Source organism: Heliangelus exortis, chromosome 2 (genome assembly GCF_036169615.1).
Source record: "Heliangelus exortis chromosome 2, bHelExo1.hap1, whole genome shotgun sequence".
In the NCBI taxonomy this organism is placed as follows: Eukaryota; Metazoa; Chordata; class Aves; order Apodiformes; family Trochilidae; genus Heliangelus; species Heliangelus exortis.
Window position 1 is genome coordinate 141,638,247 of NC_092423.1, and position 24,144 is coordinate 141,662,390.

The 24,144-nt window shown below is 45.1% G+C and overlaps 1 protein-coding gene across 8 annotated transcripts in view; it reads right to left on the reverse strand.

Moving 5' to 3' along the window:
- The window catches only part of CYRIB (CYFIP related Rac1 interactor B), a 95,451-nt gene that overhangs the window by 69,038 nt on the left and 2,269 nt on the right, over positions 1-24,144 (reverse strand). For 2 of the 8 annotated variants that reach the window (XM_071738383.1, XM_071738380.1), the window contains exon 1: positions 4,080-4,219. The exons of 4 other annotated variants lie outside the window; for them this stretch is intronic. The gene's annotated coding sequence lies outside the window, so the exon portion shown is untranslated. Of the gene's footprint in view, positions 1-4,079; positions 4,322-24,144 lie in introns of those variants that run through there. 2 more of the 8 variants (XM_071738387.1, XM_071738386.1) reach the window with 2 other exon arrangements.

Consider the following 24,144-nt stretch of genomic DNA (forward strand, 5'->3'; position numbering starts at 1 on the left):
AATAAGCCCCTGTCTTCCTATGTGAAGTGGCTGAAACAGTTGGGGTTGTTCAGCCTGGAGAAAATAAGGGTCCAGAAGACTTTACAGCAGCCATCCAGTACCTGAAGTGGTTACAGGAAAACTGGGGAGGGACTTTCTACAAGGGCAGGTAGTGAAAGGACAAGGGGCTACAGTTTTAAATTGAAAGAGATAGGGAAGCAATTCTTTAGTGTGAGAGTGGTGAGACACTGGCAGAGGTTGCCCAAGGAAGTTGTGGATGCCTCATCCCTGGAAGTGTTCAAGACCAAGGCTGGATGGGGCTTTAAGTAAACTGGCCTAGTGGGAGGTCTCCCTGCCCATGCAGGGAGGGTTGGATCCTGATGATCTTTAAGGTCCCTTTTAACTCAAACCATTCAGCGATTCACACACAAGGAAAGCAGACTTCTCCACATAGAGTAGTTAGTGGTTTTAAATTTTCCACAATCACAAGGAAGAAAACACTAATATTCTTAAGTAAACTTTACATGTTCACATGTTTATATTAAATCACAGATTTAACATTAAAGGAAGACTTATGAGGTATGCAAGAGTACCACCCATTTATTCCTAAGCACTTGATGCATGAAAATCAATGGGAGTAGAAAATATGTCAAAAAGTGCATACAACTGGCCATCATTTATAGCTGGAAAATACTTCAAAATAAATCTTAACCTGCCTAATTGATGCATGTGCTTCAGGTGCCACAGCTAGCAAGCAGTGCCAATGCTTCACAGCACTTCAATCTTTCCAATCCACAGAATCATTTTGGTTGGAAAAGACCTTTAGGATCAGCAAATCCATCCCTTTAACTTAGCACTGCTAAAATCAACCATCTACATGAAAATCCAATTGCAGCTTCTTTCACATCCCCAGTGCCCTCACTCTCGTCACCTCTGAAGCCAAGTTAACAGACCTGGAGAGGTTCAGATCAAAATGATTACCAGGACAACTCCCTACATTCTGCTGCTGAGTGAGGGAGAGTGGCACTGACATTCAAACCCTGTGTGGATTCAGCACATATATTCACTAGGCCTGCATATTTTGCCTGTAGTGCATTTGCTTGACAACTGATAGTCCATGAGATGCGATTTGACAGTATTCAGAATATTTTGGCTTTGAAGAAATATTTACAAACATTTTTACATGAATAGGTCTCATTAAATTGATTCATAGTATATTTCAGTGTAGTTAGCATTACCTTAAGAGACAGGAATGATTCTTCTAATCTTCAGCCCATCTACATCAATGACTAAAACTCTGTGTAATTATAATAAGAGCAAGCTTTTAGGAAAGGGCAAAGGTTGTAGCCTTAATGTACACTAGCACCATTATTTCTTGAAAGAAGACCAAACACACAACACAAAAGCCAAACTCCATACACACACAAAACTTATTACTTAAAACCAAATGTGACTTCTTGCACATAAGCTTTTATTTTGCCTGTCTGTACCACAGTGTATGCATTAGTTCCATCTATGCCCCCAGCTGGCAGACAATAACCAAAAAAAGAAGGGTACTGCAGGCTGTTTGTGTATCTGTATTCTCCTAGATACATAGTGAGGGGAAAAAAACCTGCATTTACATTCACCATGCCCACAGAAATACAGAGTAGCCCCTACGTATGCTTTTCCAAATGACAGAGACAATTCCTGTTATTGTATTACTCAATAATTCATCAGTTTGCAATACAAAAGTTCCCCACCCTTCTGTCTCTTTACAGTATCAATTCCAGGTGTCTACCAAGCATTATTATAAGTCTGGTGATAGACACCTTGAATTAAATTTCCCACATAACTGTCCCAAAACTATTTTAGCTACTGCATTCAAATAATTTTATAATTACTTATTCTGTAAAGACAAACTAACTACTGAAAGACACAATAAAAATCTGATTCCTTTTTCCTTTCTAGCCATTAAAACTCCAGCAAAACTCAGATAAGAGGTCAGGACAGTTACGTATGCAAGAACAGGACAAGCTAACATCATATTTTGACAGCCAGAGAGGTTCCATCAAGAAAGGTTTCATATGAAAAGGAAGAGAATTTCAGAAGACCATCACTTCAATAATCCACGGTATCAGGTGGCCCCAGCTAAACTGGAAGAAAATCTGGAGCACCTGATGAAAATGGAAGTTGTATAACAGGATCAAATTCATTCCCTACCTTGATATAGCCATAGTACTTCTTGGCAGGGATATTTTAAAACAGATTCTGGGACCACTTCTTATTTTGAAGAAAAAAAGGGAGCCAATATATGCAATATATTTATCTGACTTGGATAAAAAGCTACGTACTATTCTACTGAAAGCTGCTGTTTCAGCAATGTATGCCAGACAAAAAACATTCCTACTTCATGGAGCAGCAGTGTCCTATTCACATGGTTTAGGATTTTGCTGTTAAACTTACCACATGGACCTAAGATACATTTTGCAAAAGAAGCACACCTCGCTAACAAAGGCATCTGCCAGGCAGAACCTTCCAAGTCTGGACTCATGTTCCAACCTTGACAATAGTAACCTCAGGCTAATTACTAGATGTCTCCTGTCCAACACCCACCCTATTTGCCACAACCTACTCTGGAAAATGCTTATTAACTTATTAACTTAAAGGTATTTGTAAAGTCCAAACAGTCAGAACTCAAAGCAATAAAACTGTATAAATGGGATGGAGGTGGGGGAAAGTTTGAGCAAAACAGACTTTGCAGCTTATAAAAACTAAAACAGTAATAACGAAGAACATAGATTTTTAGATCAACCTAGAAGATATTTTACTGGTTTGAAGGTTAACACAAGTTTAATTTTTTATTCCTATTATCAAAAATTCAGAATGACATTTTAAATATTAGTAAGACTCCATTACAAAAGCAGAAAGACAGCTGTCATACTGTCACTGACATTTGGATCTAGGATGCTAATGCAATGGAACATAAAAACACCTCAAAAACCTTCATAACACATTATTTCTTGGACCTGAAATGTTTCTGCGAAAAAAACTTCTTCTATTTTACTACCAGATAAGACAGACACCAAATTAAAAAGTAACAAAATAGAACTGAATTTTCCTTATTCTTGAATCACAAAATAGAGAATTAAAAAATTTATTTAATCATCTATTTAACGAACATGTTAGAAACAGCACCCTCTTGTTACAGATTCTGATTGCACGCTAACCTCACCTGGAATGACAGTCCCAGCACCACAACTACTGCACACAGACCTGCAGGATACACCCTAACTACGACAAATTTGCCACGATTCCTGTGTTCTGCTTAACTCGCTGCATGTTTTTAGCTACAGTCTGAAAGACTGCAGATGTCCCTTCAGGAGGCTTCCTCCTCCTGGTGAACCATTAACACTATCACTCCCTTTCTCCACATCCCCGACCACTACCTGCGGATATCCCGCTGGGGCCGGGAGCGCAGGGCTGGAGCATCAGGCGGGCTGGAAGCCGGCGAGCAGGGAGGGGAGAGGGGGAGGACGCGTTCCTCAGACCACCACCAGTGGGACTGCCCCGAGCCGGTGGGGCTGCCGTGGCCAGGGAAGTCTCCTGCACTTGCACTGGCTGGCAAACCGGACCCTCAGCCTCCGACCCGCCGCGGCGAGGTTAAAGGATCCCCGCCGGAGAGCAGGGGAAACCCAGCGGAGAGTTATTCAGCACAGGGAAGGTCCCCGTCAATTAACGTGGTTTTCCCAAGCGAGGGAGGCAGCGGCCACCGCTTCTCCCCCACCTCCGCCCCGAGGCGGGAGGCCCCGGAGGGAGGGCAGCCCCCTCCTCACCCCGGGCAAAGCGGGGGCGAAGCGGCGGTGGGACGGGGAGGGAGGGCAGAAACGCGGAGAAGTTACGGAGGGTTGAGGGGAGGAGGGTTTGGGCAGGGGAGGGGGTAAAGCAACAGATGGGAGCCGAGGCGGCGGGCTCCGGGACCCCCTTCCCCTCAGGAGCAGGCTGGGCCCCGGCGGCAACGAGAGCGGGGGTCGCGCCGCCAGGGCTGAGAAAACGCGGGGGATGAAGCGAGGCGCCCCGCCCGGACCCCCCCCTCCGCCCTCCACGCCGCTGACACTCACCGAGCCGCCCCACGGACGGCGATGCAGACGGGAGCTGGAGCCGGAGCCGCCGCCTCCCCCCGCTCGGCCGGAGGCAGCGCCAGCAGCAGCGTGGCCGGAGCCCCGCGCAGGGGAGGGCGCGGATGGCGACAGCGTCGGAGCCGCCCGGGCTGGGGGGAGGGGGGAGGAGGAGAAGGAGGAGGAGGAGTGAGCAGCACCGCACCACAGGGGACCGGCCGTGCGGGCGGGCGGGCGATGACCCGGATGTACCGGCGGGAAGGGAGGGGGGGGGTGGGGGGAAAGGGGGGGGCGGCCAGCAGGTGACTGCGCATGCGCGCCGGGCTGCCAGCCCACTGCGCATGCACCTGCTTCGACTCCAAGTGTCTCAGGCAGGGGAGGGGGAGCGAAACAGAGGCGGGCGGGCGAGTGGGTCAAGCTCCTTAAAGGGGCCAGGCCGGGCGGGGAGGGGGCAGCCATCTTCCCGCAGTTCCCGGAGTGAGGGGATGAGGTGACCCTCTGCCTCTCGCCTGGCAAGTCATGAAAGCCACTAACTTATTACTATGGATCACTTCTTAAGCCAGTTGGGTGATTTCGAGATATATTTCTTTGAGGCCTGTGTCAGGGGGTTTATATGTTTGCTGTTGGCAAAGCCATGATGGGAAGGAAAGTAAGGCTCCTTTGCGAAAGAAAAGGGTTACTGGATGAAAGTTGCGTTTCTTCCCAAGTGGATCATGTTGTAAAATCAAGCAATAAGAGGGAAGTTACATCCCTGTGAGCTCCCTGCTCCCAGAGCCCCCATGCAGGAACAACATTCCCGCTGCTCATGGCTGCTGCCACACCTCTCCCCCGAACATGGAAAAGATATGAAAAATATTCTAAGAAACACAAAAATATATTTTAAGGGCACTTCACACACTTACTTTGTACTTTCCTAGCTATACACACATCTACTGACGAAGGTCTTACCTATTTCCTTGCTTGTAACTTGAGGTTTTGGTGTCATTACACTGACACATCGCACACTCAGAACTACTGTGGTATGGATAAACTTGCCAAAGCAGAATAGCACAAATAGCCTCTTTTGGGGCTTGCTTCCTTAATAAAATACACACCAAGAAAGAATAACAAGAATCGTAGAACCATAGAACGGTTTGGATTGGAAGTGACCTTAAAGATCATCCAGTTCCAACCCCCCTGCATGGGCAGGGACACCTTCCATAGACCAGGTTGCTGAAGGACCCATCCAACCTGGTCTTGAACACTGCCAGGGACGGGGCAGCCACGACTTCCTTGGGCACCCTATGCCAGCATCTCACCACCCTCACAGGAAAGAATTTTTTTGTAATATCTAGCATAAATTTCCCCTTGTCAAGTTTGAAACCATTTCCCCTTGTCCTCTCGCTACACACCCATGTAAAAAGCCCTACCCCAGCTTTCTTGTAGGACCCCTTCAGATATTGGAAGGTTGCTGTAAGGTCACATCGGAGCCTCCTCCAGGCTGAAAAACCCCAGCTTCTTCAGCTTGGCTTCATAGGGGAGGTGCTCCAGCCCTCTGATCATTTTAGTGGCTCTCCGCTTGGTTTGGTTTTTTTTTCTTGAAGTAACCAGGAATCGAGGCCATGATTTCACTGTTTTGCCATGAAGTTTTATCTGGTCTTCAAATTGGATGGTCCTTCTGAAGCTGAAGGACATACCCTGTTTGGTGGGGCCTCACTAAGCTGGGCAGTAGCATACAGATACAGCCAAGTCAAAACTCCTGCAGCCTCAAACAGTAGAGTGTTATCACTGGCAAAGGTGATTGTTCAATGTGAAAGAGGCAAACCAAACACCTGAAGGTCTAAGCACTTCTGCTACTTTCTCTTCAGAGGCCAAATAGCTGTTTGATCACTTCCATTTATCAGTGAATATGAAGTTCCCCCAAACTCCCTTTGAGAAAGAACAAAAAATGGGCCTCAGAGTTTATTTGTACATCAGCCCATTTCTCTTTATTTTCATACCTGTTGACTTAAAACTGATAAATTTAGTTCCTCTCATAACATGATAGGATTCAGAGCATATGGATTCACTAAGCTAACAACCTTAAAGTATTCTAGATAAAAGAGTATCATAGGATATAATGGAAGCTATTTAGACAACCACAAAACCCACTTGATGAACTCAATGGAAATCATTACAATTTAGTTTTGTTCCTTGAGAACATTCAGGCAAGACCAGGGCTGGTGCCACTTACCTGTCTGCTGTGTTCATCTAAGCAGGGAAAGGGGAGAGCTCAGCCAAGCCTTGAAGGCTCCTGGAGGTTTTTGTAGATTGCAGCAAACAGGGGAGATGTCCAAGAAGATATGGAAGATTTTCACAGAAGCAGCTTATGGGCAGAATGACAGAAGTCCCATTTTCCCATTTCTGCTTGTGCTTGGCTTGTCTAAGTGGGTAGGCTAAACTAAGTGCTTGACATGACTTCACTTCTGCTATGGAAAGGAATTTTTGCCACTAGCAGATATAAATGTTGAACTGCAGATTGATTCCCTCTCCATCCTGAGATGATGGCAGCTCACTACCAGATCTCCTTCTCCAAAGCTGCAGACCTTTGAAAGCCTGTGTGCCAGGCAGGAAGCCATCCAGGTCCTGCTGAACTGAATTAAATGGAAGCAGAGCCATCCTCTGATTTTGCACGAGACTCATTCCTGTGTGGGCTTAATACAAACCTGGGAGCTCTCACCTCTTGGACTACAGAACTTTGTCCTATGAGGTAGGGAAACCATACAACCAGCCTCAAGGATGAATGATTTTTAATGTTCATAACAGTATTAGCTGCCTGGGGCTTGGCAGGGTGTGGTGAAACAAGGAAAATTTCCTACTGAAACCATAAGTGATTTTGTAATAGTATTAACTCTTTAGGACTCTCCAAAATTGTAAGGTATCCTTGATTTGGATCTCTCCTCTTTCAGAAGTACAAGAATGCCCAGACCCTGAGCATCACTGATGCTTAAACAGCAGCTGCATACACCCACAAGACATCCACATTCCACATAATAACTGAAACATAAAAAAATATTGAACACTCTGGAAAACATTGCATGACTAAAAAAATCCACTGATTTTCTATTAGTTCTGCCTGGAGTTTTAATTTCTTAACTGCTTCTTCTGAATAGAAAATTATTTTACCAGGTTATTGCTGTGATAACCATATATATATAAAAATATAAGTTAGAGATTATATTTGGCAGCTAGTATCATGAAATAAAGGAGTGCTAATAGAACATAACTGCTCTTATGATGCTGAATGCCTCTGGATTGTTTTGTTAGCAGGAATTTTGCTGCCAGGTAGGAATAGCTGACACTTTAGAAAGAAGCAGATGAGAGCATTTCCAGAGAGCAAAGATTAGAGAGCTCCAAACGTGCTACTGAATGTATATGTACTGCATATGTGGGCATACATACCAGTGACAAAAGATTACTTTATTTTGTATACAGACAACCAGGCAGGTAAATAAAACCACAGAAACAAGCCTGCCCTTAGGTGCCATGCACAGTTCAGATACTTTGGCTACTTTTAAGCTTAATGGTAGCCTACGGGAGAAAGTCACAAGGAGAAAAGGGAGGCTTGGTCACACTCTCCCATTTGTACCCAGTGGGGACAATAGGATGCACTGTCTACTGACAACAGCCTTGTTTGTCTCCAGGGAGAGGAGACCACTAACTTTTCCATTACATGGATGAAAATAGAAAGCAAGCATCCTATATCCAAAGATTTTTTTTTTTTTTTTTTTTTTTTAATTTTTAAAGAGGGGATTTCTTAAAGCAAAATTTCAAGTATAGAAAAGAGAGGCAGCTTTGCAGAGATCCCTTGTTACACTGTTGTGGTTCATAGCACCTTTCAGTTCAGATCAAGCCAACATCAGGTTTCACCCTCCCCCTTCCAGACTTCTCCACTTCCCCAAGTGCACAGCCAGTAAATGAGGGATTGCAGAAGCAGTCACATTCATGCTAGGGTGTCCTTTAGGGCACTTAGGATAGTGCAAATCTTCTGATATAAATGTAGCTCTTCGGAAATATAAACAGTTGAAACAAAATATGAATGATCTACATAAATTTTGAAAGGCACAGACAAAACAAAAAGCCAAGGTCAAATCATTGGAGGTTTACCAGGATGCCTGAAGTGCTTCCAGATACTGTAATGCCAAACAGCTACAGTGTTTCATACTGGTATGGAGACAGGCACTCACAGTCTTAAAATGCCTTCCTCCTTCCTGCTCTGCCCTCCCCTCTCCCCCCCCCCCAAAAAAAAAAAAAAAAAAAAAGGTAATTTTGATATTTAGGTCACAAGTGGGGAAACAAAAGAGCTTCATTCTTTTTACTCTGACAAACCTGGTGAAAGTCTGTCCCCTCCTCATGCTGTGGCCCAGTCACTTCATGTAACTAATTACATTACTCATCTCCTCTTCTTCCACTACAAGGTCTGAGATTATTTTCAAGTTTGCTCATCTGTTGATGCAATTACTCCCCAGCAATGATCAGCACAGCCTCTTCATTTGAGGAGCCTCAGCCTACAAATGCAGCACACTTTCAGTTCATGAACACTTCATTACATCAAACAATGCAGGGCTCAGTGTTGGGTTTTGATCAAATTTAATGGTGATTTTACAACATAAAGCTCTTTTTTTTTTTCTTCCCCCATTTTGCTGCCTTTTCTCAACAGTACAGCTCACCCCTATGAGATGGGGAAGCAAAAAGAGGAATAAGGAGAAAATGGCAGGTGTTAAGCCTGCATCAGAAAGAAGACAGTAGAACAGTAAGCATTAGGGAAGGTGGAAAGAGGAACTGGAGCTATTTTAATAGAATTTTATCTCTACTGGAAAATAGAAAGATAAATTAGACCTGTTACAGAATAGAGCAGAACATGGTACTAGACACTGAGATCTTTAAGATGCTGTTGAAGTTTGTGAAAAACAGAATTTCTTCAGAGATCACTGCATGGACACCGTTGCACTAAGAAGCACTTTGAGCAGTAAAACCTTTGGTGCTAGCAAGCAGGTGAGCTGGCCAGCAAGAAGAGGTCTGCTAAGCAATCAAGATAATCCAGAATTACCAAGTTGAGGAGGTCATGACCACAGACAGCACTTCCAAATTTATGGCACTCAGGTGAAGAAAAACCTGAGATACACCCATCCTTCAGCAGGGGTTTGGTCAGTGTAGTGGAAAAGCTGCAATCCTTTCAGCAGGTGCTGGGTCATCACCTCTGCTAATATTAAAGGCACCTTTCTCCAGCAAAGTTCCTAAATGTCACTGGATTTATTCACCCTGGGGGGCCCTTAGGGCTCCACTAAGTCAGGAGAGGCTGTGGACTGGGGGTGAGCAGGGTGGGGGGGAATGCAGAGTGTCAGGCATTTCACTTGACCTCCCATTAGCCTTCAATCAACCCCATTTATTAAACAAGGTAAACCATCAGGACCACTGTAAAAAATAAACCATGTATCTGAACTGGAAATTCCTCACAAGCCTCTTTCCTGCCTCCTCCTCTTCCCCCACCCCAAAATGTTTCAGATCAATCAGCAGCATAATAGTATTCCACTTAATGGACAGAATCAATGATTCAGGGAATAGGGAAGGCAATATTTAAGAGGGTTAGACTGTTTCATTACTCTCTGGAAGAGAACCCTTTTTTTGTTGTTGTTTATTGTGGGCTTTTTTTTTTTTTAGTAAACACAATCGTCCTACCCTGACGGAAACACACACTCATCGATTTCGTTGAGAATTCTGCCTACCTCAGGAGCATGAGACTGGCATTTTACTTTGATCACATCCTTTGTAGTGATATAATCATTGGAGTTTTTTTGTTTATTGCTTACTTTTTTCCTCTTGCCCCAAAGTGCTCAATTCATTTGTTATTAGAAATCCTCAGAATAGCGTTTGGCTCATAAGTGATTTTTGGGCTGTGTCAAGGTGCTGCCAAGGGACATTATCAAGAGACCATTTCACTTCACCTCAGCTGTTTGCTTTGCTACATCAGTGCTTCTTTTCCCCATCAAGTCACAGGGGATGCTGCAATATTTCTGTGGGGAAATAGGTAAATTAATTAAAGCACCTCAGGGAAGGTGCTTTAACCTTCTGGAGAGTGTCAGAGGCCAATTTCAAAATTCAGTGAACAAACACGGACTTCACAAAACAAGTGCTGGGCATCACTGAGCAAAATCTGAGCAAGGACAAGCATCTCAGGCTGCACCCCATAGGATGTGCTCCTCAATCTCCAGTGGCACGATCGTCCCCCATGGGGCTGCAGTGTCACTGTTGCTGCTGTTCTGTCCTTGCACCACCTAGCTTGGTTTGAAAGGACCTGGCTGTTAATTCCCATCTGAAAATCAGAATTCAGTTTAGGTGATCAAAACCTGGAGTGGGTTTTGCAACATTCACTCAAATTACTAGAAACTATGATAAACTCATCTTCATTTGTGATCTAAGTGATGATGAGTACAAAGCTACTGAATAACGAGAGGAAAACAACCCATTATTGGTGAGTTATTGGCTCACCAATTGTATCTACCTCTACAGTAACACTGTTATGACACAATAAGCTGCTGTACCCCACTACACTATTATCTTCATGCAGCCCATCAATATGCTCCAAGGAGCAGCAGGCATTAAACCAGGTAGTGCACCCAATTGCTTAATGTAAAGAATTTTTAAGAAATCCTTCCCCAGCTTACAAGCATTTCCATTGTAGACCATCCAGCAACCTCATATTAAGTGGTTCAGCAGCACTCTTTTTGTGAGGGATAAGAAATCCCCAGTCACCCATCACCTGCATGGTAGTTGGGTTTCCAAAGTAAAGTTTTTGAGAGTGACCATTTTAAAAAGCCTGGGTAGCTAGAAGGCCAGAAAGAGAGTTCTTACTGCTCCCATAAGCAAAAGTCTAACTTCAAGGAAGAGTTTGCTAGCAGAGGACATGGAAAGGCAGGACTTCTCCCCATACTGTGAGGGACAGACTGGGTGCAGATGAAGGCTGCCATAAAACAAAGCATTTGAGCAAACACTTCCTTTGCTGAGCAACTGAAACACTACACACCAGATGCCTTTCTCTTCCTTTTTCCTGAGCAAATATACATGTGTGTGTATATATATATATGCACCTAAGACTAAGTCTAGCACCAGAGGCAGCTGTTTATTATTCAGTTAGCAAGAAAAGGGAGTAAAACTGACTCTGCACATTGCAATTACTTGAACTTATTCTGAGCTCACTTATTTGATGAAAAGATTTTTTTTCTGCCCAGCTTATAAACTCCATTTATGAGCTGGGAAACGTTCTGTGCCTGTTTATACAAAACTGGATACAGTCACATTTGAGACATATGGGTTCCTGGAGTCAAAGCTCAGGCACATATTATAGCAGTGATCAGACTAGGATAAGCAGCTTCCCACTATAGCTATGATGCCTCTACAAGAAGGCATCACAAACCAGTGTTCTTTTTTAAAATATGTGCTCATATATACTCCATATTCTAAATTATTACTGTCTCAGGCAGTGAACAAGCTTAATCATGAAAAGAGGAAAAAAAATCTCTTGTGATGTATGAGGCTTTAACTCAGAGAAGCCTAGACCATGTTTCTGGCCTTGGACATTTTATATGATCTTAATTGAGAGGACTAGGTAGCCTGCCAGTGGTACCTCTTATTCCAGGCATTACTAAGTGCCTAAAGTGATACCATTAAACTTCAATATACATCTAAACATCATACATTAAAAAATAAGTTGGATAGATTTGTATGGTGCTTTACAGAAATGCTGGTGCATTCCTGTTCCAAGCAGCTCACAATTTAATTCAGAGGTGAGAGTAAAATACAAATACTGAAATCAGCTGGAGCCATTGGTTTTCTGCTGCCTATAGCAAGGTGTTTCCACATGGTAAAACAGTCACCAAGTTAGTCCTTAAGCCACCCAACCTGAGTACAAAAGACAGAGCAGTACAGTGTGTGTACTATGTGCTTCCTGAGCATTCAGAGTGATCCAGAGTGATTCAGAGTGATCTCTAACTTGCTGGTGAGCCCTTGGCCTGTGCCAGGTAGCATTTCTCCCTGCTGCAGGACACATAGCCTGCTTCCCCCTGGAAATCTGGTTAATGATGCTAAAAAGTGTGTCTATACTGCCCAGTCAACCTGCACATGTCATCTCTGGCAAGATGCAAGAGTGTGACTGGAGGGAACTGCAGAGGAAGCACTGGGAGCATGGCAGGGGAGAGGAGAGCTGAGAACAGGGAAGGGACCAGAGGTTTTGCAGTGAGAAAGCTCCAGAGAAAAACAGAGAGCACACAGAGCCCAAATCAGGAGAAAATTAGGATTCATTAGTTACACTATGAATAGAATCAGAGAATGGGTTGGGTTGGAAGGGACCTTAAAGATCACCTGGTTCCCACTTCCCTGCCATGAGCAGGAACACCTCCTACTCAAGCAGGGGGCTCAAAGACCCATCCAACCTGGCCTTGAAGTCCTAAAGGTCCTTGAAGTCCATTACTGAAGTTTAAGAGAGTCCTCTTCACTCTCTATTTTTCACTTTCTATTTTTCTTCTCTCGTAAGAAAAGACAAACAGTACTACCTTCTCCATGCTCCCATTCTGTTCCCACTATTATTTTAATTCTAACTACTTATCTGTTGAATTTTACTTTCAAAGGATGATAGGGGCAGATGCAGAGGCTATGGCATTTCTGTGGTTTGCTCAAAGAGCACCAGCTTCAGCAGGGATGTGAAATGGCCTGGGAAACCATGTGGGAACAGAGAAAACCATAAGGGCAGCGAGACAATCCTAAGTCTGCCTGCTCCTAAATGGTTTTAATGGGGTCACTACTGTCCTAAGGCATAACAGACTGCTGTTCAGATGACAGGCTCTGGCCCTGAGCTTGTGAAAGGTTTTGCAGATGAGTGTGACAAGCTTGGGCTCAGCACAGAGAGGATTGCACTCAGAGGACCTGAATGCAGCCAGATGGCAAAGAGGGGGCATGTGTCACCACTGGAAGATTGAATGGCTACCATGAAATAAGGCAGAGTAGAAGAAAAGACCTCATGTCAGACTGAGCCTTGGACAAAGGCTTCAGAAAAAAAATGGATGGGTTTGGAAAGGCTGCAAAGGGATGAAATTACAATGTAATGACTGTTGGTAAGAAGCAATGGCTGCAGGTTTTTTCCACCATGAACCTTTAATTTGTTCAATGCAGAACATTTTCCAACCTTCCTCATCCTCCAGAAGTACAGCTATGCCACACAGTATTTTTTGTTTTCTCTACTCAGCGTTATGTTCTTCTGATATCGTGAGAAATAGAAAATACACTTTTAATTTAGGAAACAGTATTGTGAAGACAATAGACAACATGGAGTGGTTCAAATACAGAACAGTTTGGAATTCTCCTCATTTAGAGCCTTTCTTACAAATGCATCTGTCAAAGCCTGTTCTCTGTGCACTACCATCCTCCCTGCCACGAGAAATCTCAGGCAGCCTTGAGAGAATTTTGTTAGAATTAATCACTGATCAACTTCATGTAAAGCCTTTATTTAATTCTGAAAGGTGCTGAGGGAAAAGAACACACATACGTATGTGCACCCAGAGTTTTAGGATAAAAGAATTAATAATATGGTCAAATGAGTTAGCCTCCTAGGAAAAAATAATATAGGCAATTACTAGTTAATAAGAGGTTTGGAGTTGTGTTTTTTTGTCTCTAGTTTTTGTAATCTTTAAAAATGCTTAATACATTGCTTGTGAACTACATGTTTCAGCTTAATGCAGAGTTAACCATTACAATTCATTAATAGACTTTTACGTTGCCATTAAATGTTGCAATCAATTCAGTTTCAATATTCTACACTTTTATCTCTGCTATAAAAAAGCTGTATTAGCTTTACTTGGCTCAAAAACAATGCAGCGAACCACCCTTAATTATTAATAATCTGCTTCCCCTTCAATAAAGCTTTTTGGACCTTCACTGCAGTCTGATGATGTATTTACTTGGTGTGTAAGGTTCAGAGCAATACAGTGCACTTTCTCTGGGAAAGAACCCAAAAATAACTATCTACTTGATATCAGCTCAAGGGATTTCCTAAGGGAATGAGAGTATCATTTCAGGGCAGGTCATCAGTGGTTTAGGGAAATTAGACAAATCTGTGTCTGGGGAACAGATGCCTCAGAGGTTGTGTATCTGTGAGAGAACCTTTCCTCTCTCGGTCACCAGTTCAGGTCCATCCAGCACAGCACTGACTGGAAGCTATTCAAACATCTTATGAAGTTCTGGGGCCTCCTGGAGCAAGGATTGGGATTCCTACTAGACACTTACATCCTGAAACTGCTCCTGCTCAAACTGCAGTCTCAATAGTAACACACAGACACAGAAAATGGGAATATATAAGAACAGTAGAGTGAAGAACAGTTTATCTGCTCAATGCAAGAAGTAGACTGCTTCTGGGCTGGTGATTCAGATGTAGATTTACTAGTGGCGCTTTCTTATTTTTTAAAGTAAAAAAATGATGTATTACAAAACATTTTGGTATAATCTTTCTTCACAAACTCCATCAGAAGGGCCCCAGAAGGGCCCATCAAAAACCTACACTTGCTGTGCCTGAGACCTTGGGGAAGATAAAGGAGTGAAGCAGAGTTTGATTTTGTGCTTGGAGGCCTGTTCTAGGAGTCCTGGGACTTTTAAACTGCTATATGCTGCACATCTAGCTTTGATGCAAGTCTTTTATAAGATTGAGGAGACAAATGCTGAGCATTACAACCACAAACCACAGCTGTTGATGGGAATTGGCAAGAGACCAGGGAATGCTGGGAAGCAGAGATGGCCTGCAGCAGGAGGTAGGGCTGAGCAGGGCTCTCTGACGCTTCAAGCTTTTTTATTCAGCTCCTGGTGCTTTTCCATCCTGGCATCTGCTTTCTGTGATAGCGCAAGGGAGGGACAGTATGGTGCAATTTTATGGTATGTTCTCCTAGGTTATGTTGGCACTTCCTTGGGTAAACATGCCTTAGTTAGTGCAGGCTCAGGTTCACCATGCCCCTGGGTTCAAATTATTTGCAGCTATACCGTCTGCTTTGGCTTCCTGATACCTCATTCCAGTTGTCCCCATATTTCATTTGAGGAGAAGGAGGTCAAGGCTTGCCAACTGATCTCCTGTTTTCTTCTAACTCAGGACAGAGCCACACTGAGGAACAAAGACAAGCTGTGGCAAAGCCCTGTCAGGCAGCATAGCTGCAATGAGAAGCATGTGATGGGGCTTGTAGCTCTGTGGTCCAACACAGGAACCGGTGAAGCTGGAGCCAGGCCTTGTGGCTGCTGCTCAGCTACCAAACCTCAGATGTACTCTCTTGCTCCCATTTCTTCACACCCTTTGGAGTGGAAGCTCTTTGGGGGGATCCCTTTATCCACTCCTATGGCATATAATTAAACTGTGCCCAAATTCAGGCAGTGGTTTCTGAGTAGTGCAGGAATATAAAATTGCAAAGAACGTGCAAGTTTTGATGGCAAAAGAAGGAGGACTGAAAAAAAAAAAAAAAAAAAAAAAGAGAAAGGTTTTCTGTAATGGGATCTACTTCTCACCCTCTTTTGTTACCAGTATGTGCAAATCTAGCTATTCCAGTCCATTATATTCAACAAGCTTACACTCAGTGGCAGGTGAAATGTCATACCTCGGGGTAAATTTTCACTGCAGTAGGCAGAGAATTTGTCCTTTAAATACCCTTTAGTATTAGTGGGAAATTGATCCAGCAATTTAAACTCCAAGGGATACAAACATCTCATGTAGGACCATTTTCAAATGTGTTGACATTTTGATTCACAAAACGAGACACTTTTAGAAACAAATGCAAATTCATTGCATTCAGGGTTTGAGGTCAGCTGGATACTGGAAGAGAAATGTGGAATGAATGCTTAGTATGTTCATCAAATATCTTTTAATCTCTGTACACTCAAGGAATTAAAGTGACATCACAGAAAGGAAGGGCAATTTCTAAAGTTCTCTGTATTAGCTGGTACATCCTCGTGGGGCTGGAACCTAAATTCACCTATTGCACTTGCAGTAATAGTATCTTGGACAAATGGAAGCACTGAGATAAAGGACTGAGTTTCAGTGACCTCTGAAAATGTCTTTGCACTATTGGATATGCTTTCATCTCCAAAGAGCCCTGATCCTGCTGAGCTCCACCTGGAGGAGCTGTCACTGTTTCACTGATGTCAGTGAAATTCATGGTAGGACTGGAGCCCAGCAGAACAGTGCAAGAAACAAATCAAAACACACCAAGAGGGGGGTAGCTTCCCTGGCTCCCAGGCGCAGGCTCTGGCCACTCTTCCAGCCCCAAAATTATTCAGCATGCTGTGAAAAAGATGATCTAAACAAACATTTAGGACACATTCACAACTGCCTTCCAGATAATGAGCTCCTGATATGTCAAACCTTAGCAAAACCCAATGAAGCTGAAGTGTTGGTTTGGGCTCCATCCTGCAGAAGGGGTTGGGGCAGGCTTGGAGCAACTTTGGGGAAAGGAACTTGGCAAGTTGCTGGGTCTCAGTTGGCCCTGTACTTGGACCAAGGCCTGGGATGCACTGGCATGGCTGCAAGCAGGGCAGTGGGGGCAGAAGCAAGGCTCATCTTCCTCCTCTCCCCCTGTACTTCAGCAAGTGCTGCAGCCACCAGCAGAGGGGATTGGAAGGAACATCATCTCCCTGTGCTGCCCCTGGCAGGCAGGGCCAGAGGAGGTGCTGGCTCTGGTTTCCACCAGCACCAAAGAACACCTCCTGGCTGCCCCTCAAGGTCTCCCCAGTGGCAGGCCTGACAAAAGGCTGGGACATCCTGGGTAGGAATTTGGATGGGGTGTGTGTTATTATTTCACAGGGGGATGCCACAGAAAGGCTTTGGCTCCTCTTCAGTGGACACGGGCATCCCCTGCTGCAGAACCAGCAGGTGGTTAACGTCGCATGACAGGGAAGGAGTGAGGACTCAGCCCATCTGATGCATGAGGAACCAAGGGAGGAGAACAAGTGCAGGGGAAGTTCCTTGCTGAGGTCCCCCCACAGAGCAGCCTCTGCCCTTCCCCTTCCCCAGCAGGGCTGGCAGAGAGGGGGTTGTATTTCTGGGAGCCACTGCCCAGGGGAAGTTACACCAATTTAGGCACTGACTGAGAACATGACTTCCCTCACAGCCACACGTACAACAGTGCCCAGCAGAGTTAAGAGGAAGAGGAAAAGCCCAAGCCCAGTGCATTATGCAAGCAGCTGTATTCAGCTCAGTGAAAACAAGTGCCCAGGAATTGCTCCAAACCTGGGAAGCACTGAGCAGAGTGCTGATAAGCCACGATCTTTTTGGTGGCCTTGTATCGGATGGTCCTCTCCAAGGGCTCCAACCTGCCAGTGGGATCAGCAGGCACACCAGATTATCAGCATCAGTCCTTTTCTCCATGCTCACCCAAGCATACTGTTTTCCTTCTGGGCCCCTGCTCCCTTCTCTTGCTTCCTCAATCTGACTGACGTGCTGCAGGAGTCTGTGGGGGGAAGAATTTACTGGTCCTGTATCAGCTACACGATCGCATGGGAGCCCTGTGCAAAAAGCATGCAAGGGGTTGCAGTCTCCACACAAGTGGCTTTTCCCCACAGAACAAGAGCTCTGAGCACATCTACTAACTGCTTCTCACATCAAGATGTTCAAGAAAAAGAGGACACACCAAACAGAACCTCAAGAAGATAAAAAGATCTTTTTCTTTTTTTTTTTTTTTTTTTTTTTTTGGTATAAACAGCAGCTACAAGTCCTCAGATTCAAAAATGTATTTTAGAGATGGTGTTATTCATGTTATGTCCAGGACATACAGATGGGTAGCAACAGACCTAGGTCAGAATTCAGTGGACCTAAAGCAATTTTTTGCTCATAAATGCAGTGATAGCAATGCAAATAATTGGGTTGTCTGATCAGCTGTGGGTCCTGGCCACAGGTAGTGCCAGTACAAGTTTTGCAAGTCAGAGCCATTCCTAAAACAAACAATCTTCTTCCAAAGTGGTAATTCTGGGAAATAAACTTAGTCCCAACCCTTAAACAGAGATGCGAGTGGCCTCTTCATTCACAGGGAATCCTACCAAAAAAATGTTCTAATTTGACAGACTGCTGTAGGTCATTGCCAGTGGATATCTGTGACACTCAGAGCATACAAACTCAAGAACACTACCGTATACAGTAAATATTTCTTCAGGCCTCAACATAAGCAGGATGCCTGACAGACCTACTAATGCAGAGAAGATTGTATTTTGTCCTTCAGAGGAGTTAGAATTCTCAGGCTGGAACATCTGCCCTCCTCAGTGCTGGAATTGGAAAGATGGTGTTGGGAATGGGGCTCCTATTATTTTCCTTTAAGTTTTGTTGACTAATCCAGACCCACCACCATGAAAACTCCCTGCAGGCTGCAGATTATACTCCCCAGCACTACTACTCCCTGTCCCTGTGTCTCTGGCAGGACACTGAGTTCAGGGGGGTATAGAAATCATCCATTCTGGAACTCTACCCTGTTGGCAGCAGCTGCCCACTGTCAGGAACATGCTGCTGAATGATGCCCACAAAGACAGGCTCTGGTTGTCCTTCCATGGGGCAGCTCTGGGGAGGCAGGATCCAGGGGAACAAGCCAACTTCCAGGTCTTTTGCAGACTGCTTCAGTCCTCCAGAGAACAGCCACAGAGCTGCTCTCATTTTGGGATGGTCCCTCAATGCTGCCTCTTGCCTGCAGCAGCTTCCAGAACAATCCTCACCAGATGCTGCCTGATGCAGTCAGCTCCCCTGCTTTTGCACCCTGTGTGCTCTGATGGGAGCAAGGTGAGGGGGGGCAGGAAGCCATCCTTGCCACCTAAGATGAAGCTCTGCAGCCACCACTGGCTGCTGACAGCCAAACCTGATCCCTCTCTCCTGCACTGTTATGAGAGGGAGGTCATCAGTTTAACTGAGTGGCACTGGAGTAACGCCAGCCCTCTGAGTAAACTTTTCAAAGCTGCACTAAGGCATTGTTTAATTTTGATTTCCAAGTGACCTCCAGTTCCTCTGGATATGGTTGGGCTCGAAGAACATCCACTGCCAGGAGTTTATCTCTCGTGGCAGGCACAGGGCCTAACCCAGCAGTTCCCAGGGGAGAGGGGAGAGGAGTGAAGAGTCTTTCTCTCCTCAGCTCCTTCAAACTTACCATTCTCCCCACACTCCAGAGATCAGCAGCTCTATCGTGTCCACCATCAGGGACAAAATAGCTCAACAACCCTCCCACAACTCCCTTCCCCAGCAACTCCTATAATTTTCTCCTCCACCAGCAAATTTCTAACCCCTCCTACCAGTCTGGTGCCCACTTTAACTTGAGCAAGTAAACCTGTTTGCATGGCTCAATGCTGCAAATGAAAATGATGCCAGGATATAAAATGAAAAATGGACCTGGCACGGAACCAAACCAACCTGTAGGCATTCTCGTGATGTCAATTATTTTGGTGACTGTTTTATACTGCAGCCCCATTAACACCAACACAGTTACAGCAGAGAAAAGTAAATCACAGCTGGGGAGAGGAAACAAGAACAAGCATTCTGGGGGCACCTCTCTTGAGGAGGAAACAGTGGGTAGACCCAGGCCCCAGAGTGGGATTTAGGCCACATGCAGGGTTTTGATGAGTGACCTTAGCCCGAGCTGCATGCACAGCAGCTGAGCAAAGAAATTAAAGGAGTGCAGTAAAAGCACAGGGAATTGCAAACATTTCATGGTGCTGAACGCAGCATTGGTATTGGCACAAGGTCAGCAGCATCTGTACAGCTCTCTGCTGACTGGCAACTGAGCCCTACAGGGAAGAGGAGCTGCAAGGACAGCAGTGGGACAAAGCAAAGGAAGTGCAAGCTGCAAACCTCTGTTTGCCTTGCTCAGCATCAGATGAATATTAATTCTCCACTGGTTTACACAGCCACAGACAGATGTGTTCTTGCAAATTTTAGCCCTTGCCTAATTTGAAACTACATACATGCTATTTTCATAGGTTTTTCCCCCTCGATGGTTTGTAAGCTGCCAGATGCACCCCATGTGGCTGAGAAATTGGTGATGTACATGGATAGATGGGAAACATTTGTTAGAAATAAGAAGCAGGTAGAAAAAAAAATGCATTTTAAAGCCTGCTATTCAGCTGCAATAACAAGTCTCTGTGGCAGACCAGATTGCCTCTGGTGGGCCGAGGAAGGAAGCAGGGGCCCTGGCCTGGCTGGCATTCTGATTTGGAATGTGCACCTTCCTGAAACCCTGCACATGTGCCAGCCCTATGGGTGCTGCCAGCACCCAGCTGAGTACACACAGACACCCCCAGTACAATAAGGGCATGGAGCTGTTGGAGAGAGTCCAGGGAAGAGCCTCGAAAATTACCAGAGGGCTGTAGCACCTCTGCTGTGAAGACAGGCTGAGGAAGTTGGGGCTGTCAAGGTTGGAGAAGAGAGGGCTCCAGGGAGGGCATGTGCAATAGGAGAAGGGGTGATAGCTACACACTGGAAGAGGGTAGATGTAGATTAGACATTAGGAAGAAATTCTTTACTGTGAGGGTGGTGAGACAGTGGAACAGGTTACCTGGGGAAGCTGTGGATGTCTCATCCCTAAAGTGGTCAAAGCCTGGTGGGATGGGGCTTTGATCAACCTCATCTAATGGGAGGTACCCCTGCCCATGCAGAGGAGTTCAAACTAGATGATCCTTAAGGTCCCTTACAACCCAAAACCTTCTATGATTGTTGTTGTGTCCCATCCCTGAGCACACGTATCACCATCCTTGCTCTTCTACCTTCACTCCCTGCACCCATAAAGGCACCTTGTTTACAAGCCTTTGCTCCTCTTGCCCCAAAACACACCTGCACCCTGACCCCCTCTCCCTCTGCACATTTCCCCCCACTCGTGCAAGGACCCTGTCCCTGCCTCTGCCCCTCCTCTCACTCTGATCTGCTGCTCATCTCCTGCAGGCTGGATGGCAGATGAAGCGCTGAGCCTGCCCACAACAGGCAGCGAACCCTGCACTCAAACTGTGTGAAAAAGTGGCGAAGTGAGGAAACATTTGTGACAGGAAGTGAGTGGGTGGAGGGAAAAGCCTGGAGTGAACAAAAAGCAACAAATAACACAATGAAACTTGAGCACTGAGTGCTCCACATGGGTAAAAGGACACGGAGTTTACAGAACACTGCGCAAATGCATCTGTTCAAACGCAGGAGTGATGTACCCCAGGAGAACCAGAGGTGTACAAATACTGAAGGTAAAGAGCTTAAAATAAAAAGTGTGAGAGCTACTGCCCTAACAGCAGCACAGGGAGCTCCCGGGAGGGTGAGCAGGGAAGGCATCAGACCATGGATGATGGCCTGGTTCTGAACATGAATCTTACTGGTGTCAAAAGCCCAGCGAGTCACACAGGGGCTCTCACAGCCCAAACAGCCTGGTGGTCTCTTACTAAGGAGGGACACAGATCCCAGCAGTTATTAACAGCATGCATGGCTCTGCACATTTTAACTTAGTCCTTCCAAGTAGAGCAGTTTAAAGATAATATTTTTTTTTTTTTAAAAAAGGAACTGTTATTTCTAGAACAATCAAACCGGAAGCTCAGCTCTGCTGTCTGTTTCTGATAGCACAGTAGATTTTCAGTTCAGATTTCTCCTTGTCAGATGTAGCAGTGCATGGACCAAGGAATATGATTCCCAGTTTTTCAGCCTATTATTTGTGCACTCCTGACCTGTGAAACCTTCCTTCCTTCTCTAGCCTTGCAGAGTAAGATTAGCAATGCTATGTTTTTGGTAATACACCACAGAAAATGACTTTTTTTTTCCTTAAAGGCCAACAAACTTGACTCAAAAAAGGGGGTGTACCCAAAGCCAGCCAATTTTGCTCTATGAGCATTAATTAGCCCATGAAACCTCAGCTCACATTGGTGCAAAGTTACTCAGACAAGTCACTCCTCTAACAACTCACCCAGAGAGTTAATTGCATCCAGGTCTCTGCCACAGACAAGGTGAATGAGCCAGTAACAGGTAAACAGCCATTATGACATACATAGAGAATTGTCCAGTTTTGGTTGCATCTCATTTTCCTTCCCACGTATTTCAAACCCACATGTTCTGCTTGGAGACTGCCTGCAGAAGAGGTTCACTTCCACACACAGTAGGAATGCTTGTGTCACTTTCATTTTAAAAGAGTAACTAAAGTGATCTGAGACTTGTCTGGTTATTATTTCCCAAATTTGGCAGAAGAGGAGACCAAATACACATACTCAGTGTGACACTGCTCCCTCTGAGGCTACGAGTGAGCTCTCTTGGAAAGCAGGCAGTGGGTTCATGCCACGGGTTACAGTGATTGCTACTGACAGGTTCTTCATGGTATCACAACAAATTAGGTCACAGATTAGATTTTCATAGCACAGATTACAACTAGTGTCCTTTTTTTTTTTTTTTTTTTTTTTCCCTAAATAGAGAGGGTTATGGCCAGGATGTTTGCCCTTATGATTGGGATGAAGGCAAATGCCTGGGGGGTAGAAGGGATGCTAATTTCTGGCTGAGACAAAGATTGTCTTAGCAAAACTCAGATGAAATTCCTAGTTTTCTGCTGCAGCAAGAAGACTGATTGTTCTTCCCTTTCTATCCACCATGACTTTGAGAAATAAAGAGTTTGGCCACTAGATACCCTGGAGTAGATTTTACAGCATTTCTGCAGAACAGGAATCAAACTCGGTGCATTTGAAAAAATTGCATTTTTGATGACAGAAAGGCAGGTTGGACCATGTAAAAAACTTGCTGGGAATGGAAACCAAAGCTATCTATTAAACTTGCCCCAGATAAAAACACAAGGTCACACATTCACTCCATTTGAACATCTCTGGTGTAGAAAAGATCTTAAGGCAATAAATTAATGTGTGCAGTATTCAAAACCCAACCAAAAAAAAAAAAAAAAAAAAAAAGCAACAACAAAAAAGCACTAGGGGGAAGAGTTTTAAAATATACTCAGCAAAGACAGTAATAGAACTCGGGCTCCAAAGGAAAATCCAACAAGCTATATCAAGCTCTGCACACAGCAGCACAGAACAAAGGTTTCCAACAGCTGAGTAACTGCTAAGTGCTTCCTACCCACTGCGAGATCCAGCCTGACTGCAGATTTGCAATCCCTTCTCCAGCAGCTGTATTCCAGCAGGCTGTCAGCGCTGCTCTGATCCCAACCTCCTCCTCCCCCGGAGCTCCGCGGCTGCGGGAGAGGCAGCGCCGGGGAGCCAGGGAGCCTGATGCAGCTCCCGGTGGAACCCGGCAGCTCTGCACGAGGGCCGTGATTCAGCAGATAACGAGCTCAGGGCCATGGTAAGCACCAAAGGGAAACCTAAACCAGGAGATTAGGAAGAGACGTCTTTGACTGAGCTAACCTCATCCTGAGTATGGGTTACAGGAGTGCTGCAGGAATAACCTTCAGCTTACAGGAAACGGTCCTGATACCCACGACGAGGTGACACTCCTGCATCTGCGTTGCTTGGGTGGACAAGAAGCTTAGAATGACTCTCAGCTGAGCCTCTGGAGTGTGTATTTAATCAACCAGAGCAGGCCAGTTTATACCTGCAGATGAACCAGCCTGTAGTCTCTAATGAAGTTCTGGAGGCTGTTTGCAGGCAGAAGACACAGCCTCTTTTCCTGTTCCCAGTGAAGAAAGAGGAGCACATGATGCTGTGCAGCACCCATCTGCAGGTTCAGACAGACCAATGTGCAGTGCCCTCCACTCTGCCTCTGACCAACCTGGCCAAGCCCCATCCTGCTGCCAGCCTGGCTGGACTGAATCACCACACCTGCAGCTCCAGCTCTAAAACCATCTCACGCTTCAATTCAGCAAAAGTTCTTCACAGGAAATAAGCTTTTACTTTCAAAATTCTCTTGGCCTTGTTCTTCTCCAACAAGCAGAGGAAGTATCTTAATCAAACATCGTTCTTTATTCTTGTGAGCCCCTGTTTATCCTCTAACACCTTTGAGTGAAAAGAGAGAGCAGTTAAAAGCAGCCATGCCCTCCCAAGCTCTACAGGCAGCATTAAGCTTTTAACTACCCTCAGTGCATCAGCTCCTTCCACTGCT